At 39.5% G+C, this 25,414-nt stretch overlaps 2 long non-coding RNA genes across 5 annotated transcripts in view; both read right to left on the minus strand.

Moving 5' to 3' along the window:
* Nucleotides 1-12,542: 12,542 nt before the first annotated feature.
* LOC120531257 lies at nt 12,543-13,156 on the minus strand. The gene is made up of 3 exons (XR_005634082.1): nt 13,058-13,156; nt 12,792-12,976; nt 12,543-12,680 (listed from the first exon to the last, which is right to left on the minus strand). It is a non-coding gene; the product is annotated as an uncharacterized LOC120531257 (long non-coding RNA).
* A 142-nt stretch (nt 13,157-13,298) lies between these two features.
* LOC120531258 overlaps nt 13,299-25,414 on the minus strand; it is an 81,484-nt gene continuing 69,368 nt past the window's right edge. For 3 of the 4 annotated variants that reach the window (XR_005634085.1, XR_005634083.1, XR_005634084.1), the window contains 3 exons: nt 13,837-15,269; nt 13,610-13,749; nt 13,299-13,496 (listed from right to left, as the gene is read on the minus strand). This is a non-coding gene — a long non-coding RNA (uncharacterized LOC120531258). Of the gene's footprint in view, nt 13,497-13,609; nt 13,750-13,836; nt 15,270-18,557; nt 18,702-25,414 lie in introns of those variants that run through there. The other variant, XR_005634086.1, reaches the window with a different exon arrangement.

Genomic DNA, 25,414 nt, shown 5'->3' on the forward strand with positions numbered 1-25,414 from the left:
CAATCTGAACAGCTGGGAATTTATTTTAGCAATGATATTTCTGATAAGGCATTTTTTTTATTCTTGTTTCCCATTGGTTTATACTGAAGAACTGGTTTACATCAATGTAGTTTTCAATAGTATATATTATATATATAGTATATAAAAAAATGAAAGGAACACTTTGAAAACACATGAGCTCTCAATGGGAAAAAAGTCTTGCTGGATATCTATAGTAATATTGACTGATATGATAATCCGTTAGGAACAAAAGGATGGCACATCATTTGATGGAATGAAAATGATCAACCTACAGAGGGCTGAATTCAAAAGACACCCCGAAAAAAGGGAAAAAATTATGTGGCATGCAGGCGAGTCCATTTTGCCGAAATTTCATTGCAGCAACTCCAAATCGTACTCAGTAATTTGTATGGCTCCCACGTGCTTGTGTGCGTGCCTGCATGATGATGCGGGTTCAGCTCCATGCTCCTATCACTGTTCTGGATCCCTTGAACCTAACACTGTTGATAGTTATAACCGAGGTGAGATAGACAGTGAGGCAACAATAGCAAGGGGCTGATATAAAAAGTGTAAAAGTGCTTTTATTAAAATAATCATCAAAACAAAAACAGTGTTCAAAGTATTGTGTAGTGCATCCCAAAACGTCTTCATTAAATAAATAATCCATAAAAATGTGGAGGTTAAAATCAATAAATAGAAAAGAGTCTTCATAAAACAACGAGCTTAAAAACAACGCTGAAGGCAGTGTTCTAAAATCAATAAGCCCGGTGCCTCTTTTAAACTAGTGTCTCACCTGCTTCTCCCGGTTGGGCTTTTCAGCAGGTGAGACACTCTCTCAGCAGCTGTCCGTTCTTACACACTCACACACACACAGGTCTGGAGTCCTCCCGATCCTGGCTTCAGTCTGGCACTCATCCCAGGCCTGAGACTTGGGGTCTTGGCATCCAGGACGCTCACACCAAGGACTTCACCTCCAAGCCTCTCGACTCCCGCTTCCGACCCGGCCTTATGCGGACAGTCTCTTCTTCATTGGTCACTCCCGCTACATGATCGCTCAATGGGAGCGACTTTTACTTCGACTCCCGGGTGTCGGCCTAACACCTAGGCTTCCACACAGCTGCCTGTAAGCGCTCTTTCACTTGCTCGCCCACTTGCACCGTCTCTCTCTCTCTCTCTCTCCTGCTTTCTCCAGCCGCCTCCGTCTTTCTCTCTCTTCCTTGTTTGTTCTCTCTGATCTCCTTTCTAACCAACTCGCGCTTCTTTATATTGTGAGGGGGGCCATAGCAGCTGCAGCACATTAGCAATCCCAGGGACAATCACGGATGTGGGACCTGTGCACTAGGTGAGAAATGCCCACACCGCAGATCACCCTGCGGCTTGCTACAGCCACCACACAGGCCTTGCTAAGCCACGAGCACGGTGATTATTTATTTTAAAAAAATGACCTTTGCTAAGAGGGTTGTGGACCCATAACACCACAGCCTGACAGCGTCGGGTACTCATGCTCCTAAAGAGACAACAGATGGTGCCCTGGTGGATCTCCTCCCAGATTTGGACCAGGGCATCACTGAGCTACTGGATAGGCTGAGGCATCGGATGGACTGAATTATAATGTCCCACCCAAAGGTTTTTTACTGGATTGAGGTCAGGCGCATGACCATGGGGGAGGGCGGGCAAGTCAATGGGATCAATTCCTTCATCCTCTCGCCACATGAGGCCGGGCATTGTTGTGCACCAGGAGGAACCAGCATAGGATCTGACAATGGGTCCAAGTATTTCATCCCGATACCTAATGGCAGTCCTGCAGTGCCGTTGTCTGGCCTGTAGAGGTATGTGCGTCCCTCCATGGATATGCCTTCCCAGACCATCACTGACCCCACACCAAACCGGTCATGCTAAACGATGTCACAGGCAACATAACGTTCTCCATGGCTTCTACAAACCCTTTCATCTTTGTCATGTGTGCTCAGGGTGAACCTGCTCTCATCTGTGAAAAGCACAGGGTGCCTACCAGTGGTGGAGATGCCAATTCTGGTATTCTATGGCAAATGCCAATCGAGCTCCACGGTGCGCACTAGGGGACGTCAAGCCACCTTCATGCCACCCTCATGAAGTGTGTTTCTGATTGTTTGGTCAGAGACATTCATACCAGTGCCCTGCCTGCCGGAAGTCATTTTGTAGGGCTCTGGCAGTGCTCATCCTGTTCCTCCTTGGCCAAATACCGGCGGGTCCTGCTGATGGGTTAAGGACCTTCTACGGCCCTGTCCAGCTCTCCTAGAGTAACTGCCTGTCTTCTGGAATCTCCTCCATGCCTTTGAGACTGTGCTGGGAGACACAATGACACGTATTGATGATGTGACTGCCATCCTGGAGAAGTTCGCCTACCTGTGCCAGCTCTGTAGGGTCCAGCTATGGCCTCATGCTACCAGTAGTGACACTGACCTTAGCCAAATGCAAAACGAGTGAAAAAATAGATGAGTAGGGAAAAATGTCAGTGGCCTCCCTCACTAGTTAAACCATTCATTCCTGTTTTTGGGGTCGTCTCCTTGTTGCCCCTCTAGTGCACCAAAGCAGCTGAAACCGATTAACAAGCCCCTCTGCTACTTCACTGAGCAGATCAACAGCCCAGAAGTGTCATTGACTCGATGCTATACTCTCATTAAAAAGGGTTCCTTTCATTTTTTGAGCAGTATATATATTGTATACAGTATATAATGTCAAGACCTTAGAATAACAAGGTCCTAGCTGTGAGTCATGGTTTTAGAATACTGATCTTCAAAAGTTTTGACTATTTATCAGGCGTATACAATCCTTTTCCTTTAATTTTGCTCCCATATGTAAAACCTGTATTTTCAGTTAAAAAATGCAAGTTTTATTGAAAATGTGACTCCTAAAAAAGATAAGTAAGAACCATATTGTTCTAGACTATGTTTGTAAGTGAACAGCAAAGCCTTTATCAGGATGCTCAGTTTCCAAGCTGTTTTATCTTGTGGGATTACCGGCGAGTCCAGTAAAGTGCACACCAATTGTAACCATGTGGGTATAAGTGGAGGCTCTGGTCATATCTATCAGTTCTAATAGTGTTAAAATGCAAGGTGATTGGACCAGCACCACTTAAACAAAACACTCAGTATTGTCACTACCAAAAATGAGATTTTAATAATAGTTATTCAGTATAAATTGTGCAACCATTTCAAGAAATATTTACAATAATCAATAATGATTGGTCAGTTGAATTAAATGAAAGAATGCATAAAGAAGATTATTTTAACAAACAGACTGATCAAGGAATATACTGAAGCTGAAGTATTAAAACTGCAGCATGTCCGCTTCTGTATATTATATATAAATCAAACAACAATGTAAAATGCAAAACAACTGTAAAATGCAGTTATAACAAAGAAAAAATGCAGATGACATCAATTGGCTAAAAACAGACACACAGACAATTTCAAATATACAGAACTTAATTAACCACCTTTAACAATAACAGAAAGTGTCCTTTATTATTTACATCAATAGTTACATCAAATATATACAACTCTATTATGCACAGTTATTTTAACACATAGAAATAAGGCAAAAGAGAAGTAAAGAAAGAGACACATTTATTTGAGTAGGGTTGAGTTTAAATGCCTGACCAGTGTTTTCCTTATGCTTCCAACTGTTGCAAAACAAGTATGTCAAACTCTTCCCTCTCATTTAAAAAAGAAAAATACACAAATGAACAAATTCAAATCATACAACCAGAAACACTTGTGCATTTGTCATCTGAAACCACAACTCTTGACCTTGTAAAGTTTAGAATAAATGCTACATATGGCATACTTCTAAATTTAATTTTACCAGTATTAAAAATGTACTAATGTTTAGTTTAAATGTCACTTTAAACATATATATTTAGTTTATATTCTTGTCTAAATTCACAACAACTATAGGGTATTCTGTTTAACAGAATAATGGTGCTGAAAAGAAAAAGAAAGGACTGTTTATTTTCCACATGACATACCACTCACTGTATACTGGTCTATCTATGAACAGATCTTCTGCCTCTGATAGAGAAATCCCCTGAACTGTCTGTAGAGCTTTAATAAGAGCCAATCATAAACACAGAAAAATAGAGGATGTTAGTCATAGAGACACTTTCTGTCTGTACTCATTAGAGATTTACTGAAGGCAAATTAACCTCTGGTATCAGCACATCCAGAATGATGCGAACTCTGTCAATCCTCTCAAAAGTGCCTACAGCTCTTGACAGCACTTCATCCAAGAAGTTGTACAGACCATCTATCAGCTCCTCATCTTCTATATAAGTCATTACCCGGTGACCATTAGAATATTCATAATTTTTTAAACATTTGGATGATACCTTTTGAGATACATCAGCCTGTTGTACAAGAAAATACAAGGGTTTGGCACTATAAAGTCATCATAGCTCTTTGCTGCCAGATAGATTACAATACCAAAGTTTTACTTGGTATCTGAAATAAGTTACCAGCAAGTGATCATCTGCTCCATGCTCCTTCATTATAAACTCTTAACAGTTTTTCATGTTGAGTCCTCCTGGAGGCCCTGCTGATCTCTGCAGCTGCAAAAACCTGAGCCACTTGTTCTTCAGTCAGCTGCCCTACTGCAGCCACACAGCCAACCTGCCCTCCTACACTGTGGACACACACAAATAAAACAACAAATTGTCACATGTAGTATTTGTGCAAGCTGTCTAGTTTTGGTCTGAACACTCCTGTTTCCTCCGAAAAGTGGACACATTGGAAGACAGTTGAACTTGTGAGGATTACTCTGTGGATCACTACAAAAACTCCTGTTGGAGCTGATCTCAATAGTTTTTCTGAATACATCCATTAATTCAGAGTACAGTGGAACCTCTAGATACGATCCCTTCTGTATACGAGAAATTCAAGATAAGAGGAAAGTATGAGATAAAAATTTGGATCTAAATGCGAGCATTGGCTCGCATAACGAGCCAGGAGCCAGGCTGTGGTTATGCGTGACGCGTTTCCCGATCTGCCTCGACTTGGGGATTCACCCAAGCTGATGCTGCCAGCTCGTCAGCTCACTCAGTGTTCCTTGTTTTCCCGTAGCGTGAGGATCTATGCATTTGTGCGCTTGTGATTTCATTGTTTCGCTGTAACAGTTCACTGTACGCAAATATCGCGGACATGCAGACGGAGAATAGGAGACGATTGCCCTCAAGAGGAGAGAGAGAGGCGCGCGCGCGCGCGCGAGATAAGAGAGAGAGAGAGGCATGCGCGAGCGAGAGATAAGGAGAGAGAGACGTGTGTGCGAGCGAGGGAGAGAGATAAGGAGAGAGAGAGGCGCAAGCGAGAGAGAGAGACGCGTGCGCGAGCGAGAGAGATAAAGAGAGAGAGATGCACACGAGAGAGAAGAACCATCAGCTCAGTTATGCTCACATGACGCTCAGCAGACAAAGTGTATACATACTACTTGTATTGCAAGACATCGCTCGTTTTATCAAGTCAAAATTAATTAAAAAATTTAGCTCGTCTTGTAAAACACTCGTAAACCAAGTTACTTGCAAACCGAGGCTCCACTTGTATATATTATTTATCAGTGTTATTTGTTAGGAAAATTGATAAAAAATGATTTTTATGTTGATATTTTTGGGGGTGCGGAACAGATTAACTGGATTTCCATTATTTTCAATGGGGAAGTTTGTTCTAGATACGAGAAATTTGCTATACAAGCTCAGTGCTGGAACGAATTAAACTCATATCTCGAGGTTCCACTGTATTACGATTGCACCAGTCTGGACACTGGCTAAAGTAATATAATCATCAAAATAACCAATCTAACACTTCCCATGTGACAACGGGTCCCAAAGCTTATGACAATCCTTCATACCATGTTCAATTTTAAGGTTTGTACTCAAGTTGAACCAAGTATCAAACCACAGTGGTAAACTAAGTTCTACATTAATACCTTGGTGTGGCTGTATCAGTATATTCCTCAATGAGTTCACTACTGCCATGATCTTCTTGGTCCTGACTTTTAGACATTAAAATATTGATATTCACTTAACAGAAAAAAAAAGTGCCAGTAAATGTTTACGTGTATTTAAAGTAACACTATATGACCTCATTTAGACAGTAAAGAATTTAAAATTCCAAGTTTATTTAGAAACTGTTTTCCCCTGGTTGGATGTTAGGTGTCACCTTTGATTGTCCAAGCATCCTAAAAACGAGCAGCTCCAAAACCAGGGTACCTGCACCGGCACTCAGCAATGGTACACTCAGAACAAGTACCAATATCTGTAAATTATTCTAAGAAGGCACAGGTCATTTGGCACCCACTAAACCAGACCATAGGAGATGGCCACATAAAATTATGGGAAAAATTGTTAACAAAACAAAAAGGAAATACTGAATATTTACCACCCATATGAGGCTTTCTCCAGAAGAACCAAATACCACCACTTGCTAATGGCAGGCATGTCATCCTAAGATAAAACGGATATATCAGTGAATGCCATGCTTAAAAGTATACATATCAAGAAAAAAAATATGTATATATCAGCATCTTCAAAGGACTTACAGCAGTAAAATCAAAGGGGTCCTCTATGTTCAGATAAAGTGCATACTAACAGTGGACAAGAGGAAAAGTACTGAAATCATACACAATCTAAACATAAATGAAAGGTTACAGAAAGCCTATAATTAATAATTAAATACCATCAACATGTAAATTCCACAGTCTACTGAACCACTAGGCTGTTTTGGGATGTCCTATTAAAAGAAGGAAGGAAAAAAAAGACACATGTGAAAGTCCGAAACAACAAGTGACATTACAAGTTTAACAAATGGTTGTATGCAATTTACCTTATTTTTCATTAATATCCAATTTTCAGCAGATATTCTTGTTGCAAGTTTGCGCTTGTAGTTACATTTAAAAGGTCCTGTGTACATCACAACTGTCAGTCAGAGTCACATACAGTTAAGTAGTGCATTGCCTATTGCTTGAAAGTCTTAACAGTTTAGAAATGTCATGCATCACTTGCAGAAAACTACCAAGAAAGTTTGTTAAAATTGACGGTGCCAAAACATGGCCGATTACTTGGTATTACAATTTAGACACATTGCTCCAAGAGCTCCTACATAAGGAACTCAACTGAAAAGGAAAAAAAGTAATATCATGCATCATTCCAGTTAATCTGAACTTTGTCAAAAGCTTGATTCACAACAGACTGACAATCAAGCATTTCCAAGATGCTGGTGAAAGTGGTTTGTTTGTTTTCTATGCACAGTCCAGGAGTGCTCAATTTAAAAAGTCTTGCGTGTTACAAGAAAAGGTTTTTGAATGTACTAAATGACCTAGCATTGCCTATTTACCATTGGGATGCCTAACAGACTAGGATACAAAGCATCATCCTAAGGGGCATAAAAACAAACAAACAAAAAAAAAAGAAACACCTAATGTGAATCAGGTTTTAGAATTAAGAATCAAAAGAAACTGTGTTTCACATAGGGAAGAGCATTAAGTTTCTCACTTATTATAGGAGATCAATTATCTCTCAGTCTGAAGGAACCATCACAATTAAATCAAAGAATAACATTTGTTTTTTGAACAGGTAGATAGTCAGTTAGCCCAATCCTCATGGTGAAGTACAATACTAGAATAAAAAACAAATGAACCTTTGAACTGGAAGAGGGCATTTGGAACTGCCAACTTTGGAACAAGTCAAAATAATTCTTCAATTCAATTGGTTCAAAGGGTGTTTTCATGTTACAACCACATATGCGCCTACAATATGCACATCCTTTCCCTAAATAAATTCTTACATTAACAAATCCAATTTCTGTTTAAGCAAAGTAGTAATCATCCCTTAAAATAGCATCAAAAAATACCTGAAGTCTGCCAATTTCACTGATTAGCCACAAGCAGCAGTTGGCAATCTTTTAAAGACAGGAAAAAATGAAAGGGTGGAGAGCATTTCCTGTAATAAAGCAATGATAAATTATGCAAGAAAACCATATTTACTTACTGTTGTCTCTAGTTCTTCATTACATCCCAATGTAAAAAAAATCCAACCTTTTTAAGGTAACATTGTTTAACTGCACAATGATCTCATCATGAGGCTTCTGACCATGCAAGACTTCATTTAACTTTCAATGGAAAAATTAAAAAAAATACTTTTTTATTTCTTTTTTGTGGGCACAGCAGTTTTTGGAAAACACATTTTAACTTCCTACATAGCAAACTCAATTGACTTGGAGAGAGACTTTGGCTCCATGTCTTCCTTCTCGCACGGATGTTATCTAACTTCAGCTGGACCTGGCCTTCCCTCACATATGGAGCAGCTGCTGAGAAAGTTAATAATTGTAAGTCCATAAAAAGGCTAAATGGCCTATATGGCATTTTGCAATTTGTCCCCCTAGTACTAACCTGTTGGCATACTGGTAGGTGTTACACTAGGGCTGTTGTCAAGCACCTCACTTGTCTGTTCCTGAAAGAGTTGCCGCTACTGCACCCTCACCTTGAAACAGCACATTTAGAAAAGAATCTCCCCCACCCCCAATGAAAATCAAAAAGAGCTTAAATTTACCTATTGTTAGTTGCCCCTGTGCAGAAAAAGAAACCTTGTTTTGCCCCAGTCCTTTTTGGACCCTCTCAATGAGGCCTTTATTCTTTTGTTCATTTTCATGGTGTATAATGGAACGTATGATAAAAATCTGGGTTGTTGAGGACATCATGTTTAAAAAATAATTGTTCCGTGCCATTTTGGAAAAGAATTGTTCTGCGACTTGGCTATTCAAGTGGACAACAAGCTGTGGTACCAGGTTGATTCTGCGGAGCATATCCCAGTCATCTTTTGTGCTGGCTTCATGCAAAGTGTCATATAGGACATAATGCTCAGCAGATCCGGTGACTGGATGACTGTCCACATCTGGATTCTTCTTTCTTTCCTAAAGCCAAGGTAGACTAACAAGACAGTTTCTATTCCTTTGCCAGTTTTATGTTGTTTTCTGACGGCTCTATGAGTCTTCCCTCATGAGGACTGAAGGACAATTTCTCTGGTTCCTGGAGATTATCATGTGTTGCTAAACCTCTAGCAAAATCATAAACTACAATATTGGGCATTTATTTCCAAGATAAAAGCAGGTCCATATAGTCTCTTGGGCTTTCTGCTCGCAGACAAAACTTCACACTGTAGATGATACCACATGGGCACATTATTACTGCCCAACCACCTATACAAGGCAAATGTATTGTGACAGTTTAGGGTTTCCTCGCACCCTTGTATCCTCAGGCCACACGTCAGACACCAGATAAAAAGTCCAATTATTATTTATTATAATAATAATGTGCACAAAGCACGCTCCTCTCCACAATTCTCAATAAACAATACAATAATTCAATAACCAATCCTCCACTCCCAGATGCTTAGCCACCCTGCCTCCCAACTCAGCTCTCCATCTGGGAGCTCCAACAGTCCTTTTATATTCCCTGACCCAGAAGTGTTCCCTATCCTCAGTCCATGTGATTCTCAATCACTTCCGGGTCAGGTAAAAGTTCTTTTCAACCCGGAAGTCCGTTGCTCTTCCTATGACGAACGTCCGGGTCATAGGGTACGAAGAAGTCCTCGGTCCTCCCTGCAGCTCCCTCTTGTGGCCCCCATGGCATCCAGCAGGGTTGTGCATAAAAACCACATTATCCATGATTCCCTGCTGGTCTTCTGGGGACCTCCATGCTGCAAGGAGGGCTCCACCTGGCGGCTTGGGGGTATTGGCCAGGATAAACGGCTGGCCATCCTCCACAGTATTCCCCCCCCAGCGACGAATTATAATGATTCGGAGCAGCCTGCCCCGAGAGGGAAGTCTTCCTCCAAGAGGACGTTCTGGTTGAGCCTTGATTAATTCGAACATCTTGGTCCCTGGAGAACCTAGGGGGAATATTAGTCCAAACCGACATCTTGTCCCCCTCTCTCCAAGGACAGTTCCGCCAAATATGGCCCAACCTTCGGCACCCGTAACACTGCCTCTGTCCTCCTGGTATTCTCCCCCTACGGTACTGAAAACAATAAGGAAATGTTAGGTCCACCCCTTCTCTTGCTGGGAGAGAAACCCCTGCCGCCTCTAACGTTGCTTTATCTCTTTCTTTCTCGTCAGGAGACCCCCGTTTTATTTTCGGGATCTCCCGCTTAATCTGGGGCTTGTCCACAGTCTGAGTCTCTCTATTAAATAAAGAGAGACCCTTTACTGTTTGCTCCCCTTTACTTTTACAAATTACCGGTGGCGGCGTCTTTAGGGCTGCCTCGCTCCGGGAGTCAGCACTGTCTAGCTGCTCCGGATCGATTAGCCCTTCCTCCGACCACTCGATTAATGTACCGACCTCGTTTGTAGGGCACGTAGTGTACTGGCACCCGCTATTTATTAAAAGCGGGCCCGGTTTACTCGTCCCTCTTGTTTTATCTGATGCGGGTTTCACATACCTGTACGCCACATCATGATATACGAGGCTCCCCACCAAATGCGCCGCGTAATCCCTCAGCTTCTCCAAGCGGAGCTTTGGCTGCCGCGCCCAATTCCCCGACAATCTTCTCAATGGTCGTCAGGACCTGTAAAACACTCTTTACGGGCTCGATCAAGCGCTCGAGTTCCCGCAAGTCAATATTATTTATTTCGACCAGCAGAAGACTTACTTCCTCATCTGTCTTCTCGGCCGGCCGGGAGCCAATGAGCATGCCCGCTTCTGGCATGTGCTCTGACAGGTACCGCAAGGGAGCCTGGGATTTGGAGTTCTGTTCGGAGGTCCGCGGTGCTGCTTTTGGCTGACTGCGATCCATCTGTATCAATTTATCGATGGACCGATCAGTCATTTCCCGGACCTCCTTACCTTTTTGTAGGGAGAGCGGTGCTTCGCTCGCCTCCCCTTTCTCTTTCGGAAAAACCAAGTCCATCTTTTCCTGGGTGAAGCCACAAGCAACTGAACACGGATCTTTTCCTTCCCATAATCTTCAGGGGTGGGTCACGTGTCCTTCACCGGCACCCGACATGCGGAAGTCCTTTGGGTTTTTCCTGAATGAGAGCGCGCCATCGCCTTCGGGTTTGTCTTCTGCCTCCCGCAGAGCCTTTGGATGGACATCTGGGAGGTATGTACATGGGACACCATGTGTTAAATTAAAAAGATTGTAAAGAACATTCCCTGCACATACCTCGTGGAGGCGTCCTCCTCAAATCTCTCCCGAAGCAGCGTAGCTGCTCCATGGCTCGTCTTGAGCGCAGGCAATGTCGAGCGCTAGACCTCCGCTGTTGCTGGCGCTCTGCTTTGTCTTCTTCTTCCCCATGATGGACTTGATAAAGGTGAGGTTTCTGGTGATTTTTCTGCGTGTCTTGACGCTGTCTTCTTGGGGTATTCTGTCTACAATAAAATTTACAAAATTCAGGTACTCTGCCAACTGACGGCCAGAGAATCCTGCCGAGACTACGCTAATTGTGACAGTTTAGGGTTTCCTCGCACCCTTGTACCCTCAGACCACACATCAGACACCAGGTAAAAAGTCCAATTATTATTTAGTATAATAATAATGTGCACAAAGCACGCTCCTCTCCACAATTCTCAATAAACAATACAATAATTCAATAACCAATCCTCCACTCCCAGATGCTTAGCCACCCTGCCTCCCAACTCAGCTCACCGCCTGGGAGCTCCCACAGTCCTTTTATATTCCCTGACCCGGAAGTGTTCCCTATCCTCAGTCCATGTGATTCTCAATCACTTCCGGGTTAGGTAAAAGTTCTTTTCTTCAACCCGGAAGTTCGTCGCTCTTCCTATGACGAACTTCCGGTCATAGGCACGAAGCAGTCCTCGGTCCTCCCTGCAGCTCCCTCTTGTGGCCCCATGGCATCCAGCAGGGCTGTGCATAAAAACCACATTGTCCATGATGCCCTGCTGGTCTTCTGGGGACCTCCATGCTGCAAGGAGGGCTCCACCTGGCGGCTTGGGGGTATTGGCCAGGATAAATGGCCTGCCATCCTCCACAGTATGTGAGTTGATGCAAAGGTGAATACATGACAAATTGTGAACACATAATCAAAATATTTAAACTATGTATACATTTGTTTTTCAAATGTTTTAAAAAGTAAATACAGAATCTTTCAACCAGACAGCTTGCACCATTTTCTGGGAGGGTCAAGAGGACCATAAAACTTAGAAGAACAGGTTTACACTATAGAAATATTAAGAATAATGAATGGATTTTTGTGTAGACATTTGCATTATTTATGCAATAACTAAAACAGCTATCAACATTATTTTACTTATTTGACCATTTCAGTCATTGAAGAACCCAACATGTTGCATCTGTAAATATTTCAACAATCTTCCAGCAACAAACATTTAAAACCCTTTACATGCCCATTTATTCAAGCAAGTAATTTAATACATTTCTAGCAAAGGTCAAAAAGTGACAGAGGAAAAAAAAATTAGGATAACATCATCCTGTACTATGATATGTTACAGATTAAATGTAGGGAATTATATGTATATCCAAAAGAAACATACTTGAAGCTCCTCATATTTTTTTCAAATATTTTATCATACACGTGTCTGTTCCTAATTCCCTCATGCAGTTGGAGAATTAGGTCCGTTTTGGAGCCTGTACTGTCCAAACCACTCTCCTTACACAGCTGCTTCACAGCATCAACCTTAAAAATCAGAAAATGAGTATTAACTCATCCAATGCCACTAAAGTCCATAAGACATTATAAATTATTGCTACAAGTATTACTGAAAGAAAAAGGTTGAACTGCTCTAACCTTTAACTTCATGACTTCATTTAAGTATTCTATTACAACAACATCAGCCTATTCATCAGGCTTTGGATGGTACAACTTTCCGCATTCAGTGTTTAACACAATGCTAGACTTTCTGGTATGGGGGCCAATCCAAGGAGCCCAGAATTCAAAACAATGATGGACTGCAAGTGGGTTTTCTCTTGTGCCTGAAAGTAACAACAAATACAAGCCAAGCTGTTTGTTATCACAATTACATGTAAAAAGAAAAATAAATTAAAAAAAAAAACTGTGGGAAAACCAATGGGAAATCATCTCAAGGCAAACAGAATCCCAACATTCCACAATATTTACTTCTCCTCTGTAGTCCTCAGGAGGCTCATGGATGTCACTAATTAAAAATTTAATGCAGTTAAATCAGATGTAAGATATTGAATTAAACTACCACTATTACATCAAGAAAAAAAACAGTTGTTTATAAGGATCACACTGAAGTAATCTGAACTAGAAACTTAATGTACTTGCCTGGCATGCTAAAAATTTCTTTTTTGTGGAGATCCATTATAACAACAGAGGGATTATGCCCACATTTAACACACAAGAACCCATACTCATGAGAAGTAAGTGCTTCAAAATGCAGGTATGGTGAAGGAGCCAGTTTTGATTTGGGAGTGTGAACCCACTAGCTTTCTCCATGGCCTCAAACATCTGGCTCAAAGCATTGTGTATCTAAAAGGAACATACAAAGTATACTAATTAGATGTTTGCTCTTCTGCTCCCACCTTAAACAAAAGGAAAAAAAAACCCACCCTGCAAAAAATACACCAGCAAGGACTTCATACCTGGAGTGAGGCCCTTAAATACAAGCACAAATGTAAGCCAAGAATGATATGGTCATCATAATTATGAGCTCCTTGTTCCCACTCCTGATAATGGTGCATTATTCGACAAGATGGGCACTGTTTGTAACAGGTTGGTACACCTGCGTGGGGGAGAGGTTAGATTGCTTATTACTCAAATGCTACATTAAGAAATTGCAATACAAACAAGAAATAAAGTCTGAACTCACCTTCCAAGACTCTGGTCAATGTAATGATTTTTGCTACTTTTGTGATTAATACTGGCTCACTTAAATGAATATGGCCTTCACATTCCGTGCAAATATTTTCCTGTGGCAATGTTCAGGTAGGGTGGCTGGGATCTTCTTCTTGGCAAAAATGTACTTCAACATTCGCTTCACAACATTTCTCTCAGGTGGGTACACTTTTGATTGTTTAAGATGCTCAGTCCTGTCTTTACATAGCAAAGTCCTAAAGAGGTCTCTATTAGTTTGAAATAAATACTATTTTGCAATATATTTTTGTAAACAAGACAGTTTGTCACCTGTACATGGACAGTGCCATATTTTTTGTTTGCTATCGTATGTGACGAGCACCCTTCCAACCTTATTGAGTGCTTGGAGGTCTCTCCATTGTCAACCAAGACTTCAAGAGGTGTATGTTCATCAATATATTCCTGGTATAATTTCTCACATAATCTTTTTTTGGCCTCCCCAAACCGTTTTGCCTGCACCATCTCAGTCAAACCCTCCTTTTTCAAGTGAATCCTTGGTGACTACGTTTTGCAATAGTCAGTGAGCGTAAATGGATGCAATGAAATGCCACAAGTCCACTCCCAACTGCAATCTCCTGATTTATTGCACATTCTTCAAGCTCACACACAGTGTCCTGCATCAAACCCCAAGTTCTCTTCTGCATAAACTGCATAAAATTTCTTCGAACTGCATAAATGCCATGTCTAGGATCAATACAATGGCTTTCTAAATTATGTGATAATGTTATATCACCTGAAGTGGACATATGCCGCCTTTCCACATGTCTTTTAAGATTTTTGCGATTTAAAGCTAACTTACAATAAGGACACTGCACTATAACTTTTCTTAAATTAGCTTGTGTAGTCAAAATTGGCTTAGCTGAGGAGGGTGTGGACTCTTGCAGGGGTGAAACTGGGCTGGATGTTTGGTGGGTTACAGCAAGCACAGATTTTCCCAGGGGTGAAGTAAACATTGGCATCTGCTGTTCTACAGCAAGTAATGGTTCTTCCAGGGCTGAGGTACACAAACTTTGCTGGCTTGTGGCAAGTGATGACTCTTGCAGAGGTGACAATATTGTTGGTGTATTCTTGGTGAATTGAAGTGTGGATTTCTGAAGATATGATGCATATTCTTTTATTGGCTGGGTATTGGAAATTAATGATTCACCTAGGAATAAGGCAGATATTGCTGGGTTGTAACTCACGCTATAGCCTGTGGGGTTGAGGCAAATAACAGCGGACTTGAGGTAGAGGACACTGAAGGGGTGAGTGCAGGTGGTCCTTCCTTTGGAACACATCTTCGTAAATGTGCAAGAAATCCAGCCCTTTGTAGAACCGTGACAGTGCATTTAAAGCAGTGATAGTGCGCTCTCTTTTTCCATCCCAAAATACAACTATAAATGAGCTTGCCTGGAACAAAATAAAATTACAATTACATAAGTTAAAACAAACAAAAAGAAATGCATGCCAACAAATTTCAATCTGTTATTTTACATTTAGTAACAGTCAAATAAGCAGGAATGAAGAAACGGTAAATAAGCAAAAATAAACACAACATTTAAAACATATATATTGAGTATATGAACTGTAAAATTGTAGCTTCATCTCTTTTTGAATTTTTAGAGCTTCTTTGAATCCATCGGTTGATGTAAAACACTATCATAAAACACAAAAATGTTTGGCATCGACTAAACTGCTATTAAAATAAGCCAAATCACAATATAATATATTCTTCAATCAGTAGTGCTAGGGTGTTGTACCGTGTCAGTCATTATGAATGTGGTGGCAAGTCAAGTAAAATGACCCCTTAAATAAAAATATTACAATATGCAAGCTTTCAAGGCAACTCAGGCACCTTCTTCAGGCAGATATAATACAGAAATTAATTTCCCTGTGTTTATACAGACACTAGGACAGATACAACATTGAAAAACCTTTAAGTGAGACATCTCAAATGTAAAAAATGTATAGACCTCTTCAGGCTAAGATTCATTTAGCAAGAGAGTAAAACAATGAATATTGAAGATATTTACATAAGATGACTGTTCAACAAAGTAATTTGAAGTTTATGATGAGTTTTTCCATATAATGTGGGTCTGTAGACAGGCTGTCTGTCCGAGAGATGCGAAAAATCCTCATATATGGTTATAAAACTCTTGTCTTTACTTAAGCCACATTGTAATGTGTTAAATTTTAACATGAGTTTAACTTGCCATTCTTTTCTTTCTTGCTGTGTTTTAAAGTTGGACAGTTATCTTATCCAAAGACCTTGACCATACATTATTCTCCTCTCTTGCGAAATAAGTCTTAGCCTGAAGAAGTCTATTAATTATTTACATCTAAGATGTCTCACTTAAAGGTTTTCCAATGCTGTATCTGTCCTGGTGTCCGTATAAACACAAGTAATTCCAGTTTCTGTATTAAATCTTGCATGAAGAAGGGGCCTGAGTTGCCTCAAAAGCTTGCATATTGTAATCTTTTTAGTTAGCCAATAAAATATGTCATTTTGTGCTTGACTACTCATTTTTTCATCAGAATAATCCATGCTAAAAAAACTGATAAAACCACTAGTTCTTTGCATAACTGAGTAAATACATATATACACATCTGTGATAAATTAGCTTTCTGTCTTAGACTTAACCCATCTAATATCCATGGTATCTGGTGGTCATCTGTGACCCTAACCAGACTACCAGGCCAGGGCAAACAGCAATTAATGAAACAAACTTATTTTTAAAAACACTTTAACTGTTTTAACAGTTTACTGAAAATAGAATTGAAGACTTCAACTCCTGTCCCCTCCACGCTGACTTTAAAAAATGGAAAGTTTTTGCAAACTGTCCTTTTAGTTAACATGGTTCTATGTACAGACATGAAGTATAACTTATATACTCTTCAGCCAACTTACATCTTAAAATAAAACTGAAAATACTAGTTTATATTGAGCTAATGTAGGTTGCAGATTTGTTCTCCTAATGATGTATGTTGTCATTAACAGCACAGCAAACTACAGTACATCAACCACTGCAGTATTTAAAATACAACCGAAACATATAGGCAATTAATCTGTATATGAAAAATATGACACTACAGCTGGTTAAAGGGCTGCAAGTGCCAAACAATTTTTTCTTCATCATCATCAATTCCAACTTCTATGTGGGGTCGATGTGCTTGATCAGCCCTCTCCATGCAGCTTAGCACTGAACTTACTCCCCAGTCGGACCCTTGTCTTTCAGATATTCTTTTACTCTATCCATCCACCTCTATGTTTGGCCTCACTAGCTTTTTTTCCCCCTGTACTTCCATTTTTATCGTATTTTTGCCCACATACACATTATCTTTACTCATTACAAATTCAAACCACCTCAATCTACTTTCCTGTATTTTCTTGGATATCTCTCTCATTTGTGTTGTTCCTGGGATTGCCTCATTTCTTTTTCTGTACATAAAGAAAGTAACTGAAAATCGTCCAAATGAGATTAAAAGAAATGACTGGACACTTCGCATGGTAATTATCAATACAGGAAAATAAATTCATTGATAAATTGGTTTAAAGATTACTCAGCCTGAGTTAATGGGAAAAGTGGGATACACGCACCTCCGTGGAAAACTTCTGTTCTGCTATGATCTCGCACGTGTTCATTTGCTTGTATATACGAGCATAAAGAATACAGCTGCGGATGACAGAATGGGCACAAAAACACATCTGGAGATTGAAACATGGACGGAATGTCTGTGGTATTTTTGATCGTGATATGATCCTGTTTAAAAAATGTAAAATAACATTACAGCATTTTAATTGAACATCTCACAAATGTAAATATGCACAGTGTTAATGGGGAACCAAATTACTGGCGGTGATCTACTAGCATTCAACTGAGTACCGGAGAGGGGGTGGGTATGGGTGTATATTCCCCATGAAACTTACCTTGTGGAGTGTAAGAAGAGCGCTATATAATGCCCGAACCGACACAGATTGGACAAGGAGGAACGTATAAAAATAAACCAAACTTTTATTTTCTTCAGCTGGAGGGCACGTCTTCCCTGTAATCCCTCCAGCCACAACACAGTTCCAAGCACAGTAATCACCACAACACTCTCTTCTTTTGGCAGCTCCACTCCTCCCAGGCAACCTTGTCCTCCTCCACCTGACTCCAGCCAATGAGTGGTGGTTGCTGGCTCCCCTTATAGTTCACCCAGAAGTGCTCCAGGTTCTTGATCCGGCTGCACTTTCAGGTATGATGAACCTGCTGGCCACACGGGCTCAGGAGTCCCAAACACAGCACCCCCTGGCGGTGCTGCTGGGACCCAACAGGGCTGTACCCAACTCCAATTCCCATGCAGCCCTGTTGGAAACCGAGGCACCACTCCAAATCGGGGCACGGGGGGCGGCCATCTAGCGTCCAGGGGGAGGTATTGCAGTGTCCAGAGCTGCTCCTTCTGAATCTAGTGTGCAGGAGTGTCCTGGCTTGGAGTTTGAAGAGTTGCCGGTGCCACTGAGTGCCGGACCACTTCAAGCACTGAATATGCATCAATTACTATAGCAAAAATGATTATTAATACAAACATGAATGCAATATATATTAATATTAATACAAACGTACAAACACAACAATGAAACAAAAAGTTATTTTAAAAAAAACATGAAGAAAACAGCAATTGCAAATTTCATATGTTTTAATTTAGAATCAAACTTACTTCCATTGTCAGAAATAAGAAACAATTAGTTTTGTCGCTTCTTCTTTGGTTTAATAGAGTTTCTTTGCTGCTGCTTCATCTTTGTCTTCTTTTGTTTAACAGAATTTTGTTGCTTAGTACAGTGCAAGGCTATTTATAAAGAAACTCTATAAGGTGGAACCTCAAAGCGGTAGGGATCACTGTGAAAAGATTGGTGGAAGTTACACTTGATAGACAACTTCAAACGTTGATAATTGGACAAGTGAGTCTTTGGTTGTCATACTTTAACAACAATCTAATTCGTTGAAATTCTGAATTAGCACACTATGATTTGCTGAAGTTGATTTTGATTTACAGTTATCCAGCCTCTAGATCCACCCATAATGTCTCTGGTCTGCAGCAATACCCTTCTTGAGATTTTTGTTGTTCCCTCATCTGGGACTGTACACCTAACCTCCCTGAGTCTGCCTTCCTTAACCTGTAGACCTGTCTGCTCTATTCCAAACAGGTTTCTAAAAAATTCCAGCTGTACATAGTCTTTTCAGAGATTATAAAAACTCAAGACCTACCACAACAGAATATAAAGGAAATATAAAAAACAGAATATCTGTCAAAATCAAATAGCTTCAGAAGTGACTAATGAATATGCATCTTATTTATAAATACTATGTTGATTATGAGGGAAAACTACACTGTTACTGCAGCCTACACATGAAAACTATACAGAATACATTCAAGTCTATACTCAAGTCTGTACAGGCAAGTTGACCAGGGTGTGAGGGCCGTCTTCATGCATGGGCATGGGCACGCTGGGCAGTTGTCTGGGGGTCCCACGAGCATAGGGGCCCCATGCTGTATGGTTTACCAATTGAGTATCATTTATATGTTGAAATGTTTGTGTTTTTCGAGGCTCATGTAATATTGTTCAAATGTTTGTGTTGTTCACACGGGCGTTAAGTTTTTGGATAAACGAACTTGCTCTGAACGTCCTAGACGTTTATGTTGCATTTTGTGGTGGCGATCGATTGACTTCTACACCGGCGTTCATTTGTCTCTGTCTAACGCCAGCCTGCAGCCCAAATTGTAGTTTGTGTGTTAACCTGTGGAGGCAGTGTTGGGAACTGGATATGAAAGCCCTTGTCGTTTTATTTGAGGTGCCTCCTTTCAATAGGGACCATTTTGCTATGTTAGATATTAATCTTCTTGTTTTAAAAATACTTGTAATACGGCGTAGGGAGAGAAAAATCGCCGCCACTACTGGGTTCATCCTCTGACTGCACAACGTCGGGTTAAAGGAAGTTTTTTTTGTGCTTTATGAAGAAATGCGAAAATTTCCGCGCAAGTTTTTTAATTACAGTCGGATGTCGGTTTCCACTTTTGATTGTCTGCTGCAGCTGGTGCAATGCCACATTGCACGCCGATCAACCAATATGCGACTTGGTGTTAGCCCCGAAGAGAGACTACTTGTCACTTTGAGGTAAGGAAACAGTAGTCGAGTGTGCGCTTACACCGGTGTTATGCACTGAAATGCCCCACCGCCATGGATTGCCCCCCCTACATAATCGTTATCAAATATTATATTAGAACATAAATTAATAGGTTCATGGTTTACAAATTACATGAGACAATAAAATAAAATAAGCATATATGAAAATATATATATTGTATATGAAAACATAAAAATATTAATATCATGGGATATATCCGGTCCTCCAAAGCGTAAAATAAACGTGCAGAAAACGAACTAGAAGCGTTTTCCTTGCGTTCGTTGGGATTTGAACGCCAAGAAAAAGCTGCATGCAATGTTTTTTTGATGCCGTATAAACGCGCTGCCGGACAAATGCACGTCACCAAAGCCCGTGTGAACACTCTCATTGACTCCTACGTGTAGAAAACACTCGGCGCTTGATCCACGCTCACCGGACGCTACGAACGCAAAAAACACTCGATTTTAACACCCGTGTGAACAAGGCCTAAATCTTTGCTGTACAGCATGTTTTTTAATGTTCAGATACTGATTTTATTGGAAGTTTCAATACAATAAATATATGTTTACTTTTATTGACCATTTACATTTTTACTCCTGTGAGTGGTTGTGTAGGTAGGAGCCCCAGTGCACTATTTGGCCCGGGGTTCTATAATGCTGTTAAGATGGCCCTGCAGGGTGTTTGTTGTGCATCGCTTATGTAACCAGCAGCTTAACCAGCATCTTTAACTTTTGGGATCTGATTTTATGCTGCTGTTTCAATATAAATCAGCACACATTCAACAACCAAGTGACAAAACATATGGCGTTTTCCATCAAGGGTCCCGAGTTGCTTCTACCAGGCATGGATATTGCTGTTCCTTCCATTCACAACATATATACCCACCTAACTGCATAATCATCTGAAAACTTTTTCAGGTTGGCATTTCTTAGAAATGTATTTGTAATGTGAAGTGCATAAGGAAACATTTTTGGGGGGCTCCTGTGCTGCTGACCAGTTGTTCTGAAGCACAGCTCTGTGGCCAAATAAACTGTGGCCTGCTTGTCAAGTTGTCAATAATCCAAGAACTAGGAGTTTCCAGTTTTGTTGAATTAAACTTAACTCCCATTATTAAGGACTATATGGTGTTAAAGACACTAGAGAAGTAATAACAAAAATTCTCACATAAATGCTTGCCTGAACCTTACAGGAAAAATCCTTGCTTAATATCATTCACCTCAATGTGTGTCTGATAGTGCTATTTTTATCTGAGGTCAGAGGTGACTTAATACAAGCCTTTGAAGTGTTTTCATGATGTAAGATGTTAAAGCTATGGGTCTATTCTCATTCTTTTTGTTGGGTTTAGTTTTCTTTGGCACTAGATCCAATCACACTGTCTTCCACAGCAAATTATTTATTAGAAAATGAATGATAAAATATACAAAGATTTATGTTAATCTTCATAGGTGTACATGCATAGAGGGCAGCATTACAGTTAAAAACAGTTTTGTCTATGTGAAGATATTTCAAGTTTTATTTGAGGATTATTTGAAAGCATAAAATACCTTTATGATTTAAAACTATTTCATGGTGTCATGAACAGGAATATTCATTTTTTTCAATGTTATCACAGAGCATCACAAAATCAATTTTGATGTAGTTCTCTAAAACCATTCTAGCAATTTATAGTAAAAGAACAGAAAAAGCAATTTAGACAAATGGAAGCTGGTTATCAGAATCCCTGTGTTAATCCAAGTGTTGTAGTGCATGATGCATAAGGGAGAAGAAAATTTCTATGTCTGACAAAAAGAATTGTATGTACAGTATTTCCTCGGACTAGTTACTAAAAGAGAAATAATGATACTACAGAGGAGTAAACTGCATTGATGTCAGCACAGCTGCTCTGTAGCTTTTTGGTGTTCAGAGATTATTCCTAGACTGGGAAACATTATGTGTTTTTATTTTCTTTTTGCTGACCATATAGTTTAAATAGATTTTTTGGTCTGTTAACATGCCTAAAATGAGCTGCTAGCCAGTTTGTCTACGTGTGCTGTATGTGTGTATCCTGTAATAGGCTGGAATCTCTTCTGAGAGTGTGATATAAAACAATGATCATCCACATATACATTATTGAAACTGCTTAATACAGTTCAGAATTGCAGTGTCAGATTCCATTAAACACAGCATGGTGCAAAGCAGTGACTAACACTGAACTTCAATTTATTTAGCTCTCAAAAAAGGTTAAAAAAACACAGAAACTCTAAGCTCAGTACTATCAATGAAAAGCACTTAGTAATTTTCAGAGAATCTAGCAACAGAGCAGATACTGTATATACAGGGTAATTTATAGATATACATGGAGCAGGTTAATGCCCAAGACTACAGCAAAATAATTGGAAGTCTGTTTCAACAGCTGTAAAATTTTTTAGAAATAGTTGTACATATTGAGATGGTGATGTGGAGCAGTGATTTACAAGTATCAAATGTATTACAAAATGGGGGAGGTGGGTGTTGCAACAAAATGAATGTTCACATTTTACAACTTCAGATTTTCCTAAAATACACTAAGGTAGATGCAATAATTTTAAGCAGCCATCAGTGGACTTTCTGGTATGCAAAGTCTGGTGAGGAACCTAGGTGAGAGACATTGTTAGAAAGAACAGAGCCATCCTGAGAAGCTGTATAGGGTGTGAAACAGAGACAGAGAGAGAGTGAAAGAGAGAGAGGATCAAGTTCTTAAATATCAGAACTTATGAGACCTACTCCTCTGCTAAAATCCACTGGCCTGGGTACTGTCATGGAAAAACCTTTCCTCTGACTTCAACGAAGGCAGTCACGGATCCCAGATGAGAATGCAGAACGTTTCTTTATTTGCACAGAGTATGCACTATTGTCTCATATCAATGGAGCAAGCAATCCATTAAGCAAATCATCTGCTTTTATACTTTTTTCTAATTATTGTTACCTCATCTAATACATCACGTCATCTGACTCTTAATATGTAGAACTTATTACCTCCTCCAATCAACTAAAGTCACCAGTATTTTATGACTGATGTTGATTCTCCCATTATTTTGAACACCACTTCGTTAAGAGGGGTGTTTAGTGGACTCCCCCATTAAGCAATGCAAAGTTTTATAGGAGGGATGTATGGATTTTCCCATCAGTTTATCAGTTTAACTTAATGTAAATATCATCTGGCAATATGATTTTTTCTGGCTAAGAAATATGAAGCAGATTCATATTTGTTTGTAAACATGGGGTAAATGAAAATCACACAGAAGAAAGGCAACAGCAGAAAAAAAAACAAGGAAAATTGTCAGGATTCGCTACAAATGATTACCAAAATTGCATTTTTTTACAGACTTCAGACAGAGATAAAAGCCATTATTAATAAAAGTACAAAAACTTATTTAATGAAAGCATTAATGTAGTGTTCAAGTGGCAAAGATTAGGAAATATATGAGTGATGCTATTAATAAATGTAGATAGAGTTGGATGAAAATTACTTAGTAAAACTGGACTTGCATGATAAGTTTATCAATATTTTACAGGCTGCTATAGTTAAAATGAAAATGAAAGTCCTTTCTTTACAAAAATGATACAGTCCCAGTTTGTGATCACATATTACAGTAAGTTTTTGTTGAAATAAGTTGTAAATATATTTAGAAATATATATCCATATGGAGATGGAAATGCCATATACTTTTTTTTGAAAACATAAACAATGCTGATATGACTTTGAAAGCTTTATACTGTAGATGTGCATTCCACCTCATAATTTTTTTTTTATGTTTATATACTTATATTAATGATTGAGTTTTCCCATTTGCATGTTAAAACACTACCAGTCTTACACTGTAAATTGATGTCATGCCCTGAGAATGTCTGATAATTAGCCGTGCTGTTCCCATCTCCTTATGTTGATAAACAAGGTATCACACTGAGCTGGCCAGTATGTGTTTTTGCTCCCAAAAAGCTATAAATGCTTCCATTTTCTGCCACTTATTTTTGAATGTGTATTTTCATCACTAGCTGCAATAAAAAGAAAAATATAGATCTGGCCCAATGAACCATAAAAATGACATAAGACTCCCAATCTGTATATAATACATTTCACCCTTCTTCACCCCATGCATTTATTTGCTGTTTGCTGCTAGCCCTGTGCTCACAGAGGAGATCAAAGATTAGTATTGACCTTGATCACCACCATCAACTGCTGAATTTGTCTTACTTTCACCTGACTGACCTCCAGTATCCTGCGTAGTCAAGGCATAGCACCCTGCCATTTGAGGAAATGTTACTTTAATGTGTGCCCAGCTGAGGTGCTCTGTGTTTCCTTTGGGTAGTCCTATACCAATTTATAACCACTATCTTGTAGCATAGTCAGTTCTGAAGCAGTGCATTCTTCTTTCTTACCTTTCAGGCAAATCAGTTTTATTAGAAATGAACCCAACATCATCCACAGTACATACAAGTTTTCATTTTATTTGTGGTTTTCAGAATTTCTCAATTAATTTACAGAATAAATGTTTTGGAATTTTCAAGGGGACTTCACATCATGTTATAGTTTTCAATAGAATGGCTTCCTAGAAGCTCAGCAAGAATGTCCGCCCTTTTGATCATTCTGATCATTTGTTACATTCTTAGCCTGCCATTCTTGTGCATTGCTCTTTCTTCTAAAGGTCATGAGACAACTATGGGTACATATTTTCTCTCTGCTTTTTCATGTTATTGCCTTTGTAAATTACAATGAAATAATTCAGTAATTACATTCTAAATATTTTTAATTCATATTATATCAACAATACCCTGCTACCGTGTTTGAAGAGAAATGTGGGCAGAAAGCCTAATAAAAATTAAGGTAACACTTTATATTGTGTCCATAATCACACTGTAACTACTATGTAATTACCTGTATAAGCACAATGTAACCATGGGTTATTACTCTGGGAGGTATTTTTCGTACGTGGATTACTCGTTTAGCCGGATGTAATTGTTGACGATTTGGCATGACGCTGGATCTGTCGGCTTTTCGAAACTCATGCTGGATGTGTTGTCATAGCAGCACATCCAAATCCTCACTGCATTATCACTGCAACTCTCCATTACAATTGCCCAGACCATGGAATATCTGTTACATAGTTGTAGTTACATACCCTGATGTTTTTATTACATTTTGAAAGTACAGATACATCGTAACTATGTAAGTACACTTGTTTTTTTTGGATCAGTGATAAATTGTTACATTGTAATTATATAAACTGTGGAATAACAATGACAACTGAGTAATTAACTATAGCATTACTTTGTATTACACAGTAAGTGCAGAGTAATAACTTGTAGTTACACTGTACTTATGTGTAATTACATAGTAGTTACAGTGTAATTATGGACACAATGTAAAGTGTT

This window comes from Polypterus senegalus, chromosome 6 (assembly GCF_016835505.1).
Source record: "Polypterus senegalus isolate Bchr_013 chromosome 6, ASM1683550v1, whole genome shotgun sequence".
NCBI classification, from domain to species: Eukaryota; Metazoa; Chordata; class Cladistia; order Polypteriformes; family Polypteridae; genus Polypterus; species Polypterus senegalus.